Source organism: Myotis brandtii, unplaced genomic scaffold, assembly GCF_000412655.1.
Source record: "Myotis brandtii unplaced genomic scaffold, ASM41265v1 scaffold133, whole genome shotgun sequence".
Classification (NCBI taxonomy): domain Eukaryota; kingdom Metazoa; phylum Chordata; class Mammalia; order Chiroptera; family Vespertilionidae; genus Myotis; species Myotis brandtii.
Genome location: NW_005354718.1, coordinates 1,884,745 through 1,888,737, shown reverse-complemented (window position 1 = coordinate 1,888,737; position 3,993 = coordinate 1,884,745).

Genomic DNA, 3,993 nt, shown 5'->3' with positions numbered 1-3,993 from the left:
CCCTCCCGCATGCACGGAGCTTGTCGGCCTGGGGGTGTTTTCAGGGACACAGAGTCCTTCCAGCCACCTCCTCACTGTTCTAAAAGCCTCCCTCTTTTCCTCTGCTCTCTGGGATGTGTGGGGTGGGGCCTAAGTGGGCCTTGCTTACTATAGACAGTACGTACTGGATCCCTGTTGAGGTGATTACAACAGCATCTTCCACATACTCATTACTCAATCCTTGGGCTGGACTTTGGAAGAGCCCAGAGACCAGTCCTGTTATCCATCCCCAGTCACTCATTAGCTGTGACACTGCACATCTGATTGCTCTTAGCTTCTGTTTCTTCATCTACAGAAATAGATACAATAATTACCTAGGTCTGTTTTGAAGAGTAAATGAGGTGATCTAGGAGAAAGCTCACTGCTATAGCATAATGTCTAACAGAACATATGCTCAATAAACTATAAATATGGCTTCAATCTGACAGTCACTCTCAAATCCATCTCCTCCCTAGACCACAACCTCCCCCTAAGAGCTACTATGGCTTTTCTTGTCCTGGCCACTTACTGGCACTTAATTATGAAGTGTGGACATTCCGCTTTGATATAGCAGAAGCTGATTGTGGGAAATAACTCAAACTTTGCTGAGCACAGGAATGTGGAGGTGCCTTAGGGAACTCACAGTTATAGACCGAGATCCACCACAGCTCCTATCCCTCAGAATCCAGGTGGTAGTTGCCATGAGACAGAGCAAGGCTGACTGCTGGGTGAGGGAGAGAGAGGGTTGGTATACAAAAGCAGGTGAGTCTGAGCTAGGACTTGAAGTGCATGCTTGATTTCCAAGTGCAAAAAAGGAAAGGCATTAGACAGAAATGATTTCTTTCAAGGTGCCGCTCAAGAAAACCAAGGGCACCTTGAGCGGTGTGGCTCAGTTTGTTGGGCGTCTTCCTGTGCAGGTTCGATTCTTGGTAGGGGACATGCCGGAGGCAGCTGCCAATCAATGTTAATCTCTCACATCATTGTTTCTCCCTCTCCCTTCCCCTCTCTCTAAAAAGCAAAATCAGGGCAATGGGAGTGGCCGGGGAGAGGCCAATGGGGATAAAAGGAGACATATGTAATACTTTAAACAATAAAGAATTTAAATAAATAAATAAATAAATAAAAAGCAAAATCAATAAACTATTAAAAAAAAGAAAGAAAGAAAGAAAACCAAGAGCAAAGGCCTGCAAACAGTGTGATGTTTGAAGTTTGGGGGGGAAAGCTGGAGCACTGTGGAGTAGGATATGGGATTGGCTGTGGCCAGCTTGAGGAAGCCATTGAATGGGCCCTCAGAAGGCGTTGGTTTGGGATGAGATCATCTGATGTGGGTTCTAGAAAGATGGGTGGTGGCTTGGGTGGAGTCCACATCAGAAAGGACGAGACCTGAGGCAGATGCAGAGGAGAGGTGGTGAGGGATGGCCCAATCTGAAGAAAGAGCAAGTAAACTAGGAAGACCCTGGGGAGACATTTCTGAGAAGGGCCTAATGGACTTAGTGTCAAGTTAGATGTGGAGGGAGCGGGGTGGAAGAGTGTGGGACTTCTCTTGGGAGACCTGGCAGATGGTGCAGTGACACCACAGTCCAGGAGGAGGAAGAGCTGCTTGGGGGAAAGAGGCAGAGGTCACATGATTGAGCTCAATCCAAACAGTGGCTCCTGAAACCCCTGCAGGGCATTAACTGGAGGACACTCTGCACTTATGGGCAATCACTAACTCACTAATAAATATTTATTAAACAATTGCATAAATGAGCTTTCTCATGCTTTTGTTTCCACATCTGTAAAATGTAGAAATACCGTGCAGGATAGTACCTTCTCTTTAGTTGTCATGTTTCCTTAGGCCTGCCCCTCTTAACTGTAGTGATTTTTCTCAGACTTTCCTTGTTTTTGATGACCTTGACAGTTTTGAAGCGTGCTGGGCAGGTATTCTGTAGGATTCTCTCTAATGGAATTTGCCTGATATATATATATTTTTATAAACCCATAGCTGGGGTTATAGATTTTTGTTATTCCTCACCCAAGGATATATATTTTTTCCCATTGATTTTTAGAGAGAGTGAAAGAGAGAGGGAGAGACAGAGAGAGAAAAACATTGATGTGAGAGAGACACATCGATTGGTTGCCTCCAGCACACATCCCTACCAGGTTGGGTATTGAGCCTGCAACAAAGGTATGTGCCCTTGACCTTGACCAAAATTGAACCCATGACACTTCAGTCCATGGGGCTGATGCTTTAGCCACCGCACACATCCCTACCAGGTTGGGTATTGAGCCTGCAACCAAGGTATGACCTTGACCAAAATTGAACCCATGACCCTTCAGTCCATGGGGCTGATGCTTTAGCCACTAGGCCAAACTGGTTAGGGCGGTTATGGGTTTTGGGAAGGTAAAGTACCATTATCATGCATCATATCAAAGGTACATACCATCAACATAACTTATCACTGTTGATTTGACCTTAATCACCTGCCTGAGGTAGTGCTTGTCAGCTTTCTCCATTATAAGGTTGCTCTTTCTCCCCTTTCCATACTGTACTCTTTGGAAGGACATCATTACACACAGCCCACACTAGAGGAGTGGAGGTTTGTGTTTCCTTGAAGGTAAAGTAGAAATCATCTGGAATTCTTCATGGGAGATTTAGGAATTTGTTTTGAAATTTAATTTTTATTTTAATCATCATAATATATAAGTACATTTAAAAAATAAAACTACAAAACTTATTAAGGAAACTAAGAAGTCCTTTGCCTCATCCCCACTTAAACTCTGTTGGATCTGTTCTTATCTCTCAGTGCTGATCTAAGGATATTCCCAGAATGCACCCTACCCCTCGAAACACTTGAGAATTTATTCTTGGGGTTTGTGCCCTCTGGGCTGGCTTCCCTGAGACTCTCCCCTGCCAGGATCAGAGCCCATCATAGGTACTCCCTGTGCTTATCATCCCATATAATGATCACCCTACATTACAATCGCCTTATAACTTTCTATCTCTATCTCCCTCTCTCTCTCCACTTCCCCTCTTCCTCTTCTTCCCCTTCACCCTCCTCTTTCCACTCAGCTCTGCTTCTGCCTCCTCCCTGGGCTGACTCTGTATAAACTCGCTGAGGGCAGGAACAGGTGTGTTGTGCACCCCTCTTGGGACAGACCTGGCACATTGTTGGCTCCTATTAAAATACGCTGAAGGAAAAAGGACCTTAGCTCACTCAGCCCCTTCAGGACTCTTTACAAGAGTTTGTACATTTTTTCTCTTACCTGTTTGGTTCCCTTCCAGATGTTTCCAAACTTACCCGAATCTCCTCAATTGTCAAAAACCCTTCTTTCTTCCCGGTTACTATGATCTCATCTCCCACTGGGTAAATGTCAAAGCCCCGTCCCCAGCATGTGCGGACCCAGCCTGCCCCCTTTCGTCGCCACCACCTGCTAGGGGTGCAGGCCACTTGTCTAGGTGAGAAATAAAAGCTTTCTCGGGTGAACAGTCCTCAAAACTAGGCTTCACCCATCCTTAGGGGTATGGAGGCCTCCCAAGGGGCACAAGGAACCAAATAGTTTTAAGGGAATCAGTGTCCAAAGCCTCAGCTTCTCTTGGCTCTTCTAAAAGTAACTGGCAAGAGCAGGTGCCTGGGAACAAGGGGCAGGTTCCCTCCCACCTCCCTTGCTTTTCTTTAAAAGAAAAGTGGGCCACTCATCAACCTGGATAGTGAGACAGCCCCCACACCTCAGCGCATCGCTTTAGGGCATAAAAATCTGTGGAGACCGCTGGAATTACTGCTGCTATTCCCACAAAGAGAACAAAGACGAGATAACAGGTTCTTTGTACATCAGATGGTTTGTAGTTCTTTAACTCAAATACAATTTGAGAACCTAAGCAGGTTTTTTTAAAAATTAATTTCAGAGAGGAAGGGAGAGGGAGGGAGAGAGAGATAGAAACATCAATGATGAGAGAGAATCACTGATTGGCTGCCTCCTGCACACCTCTTACTG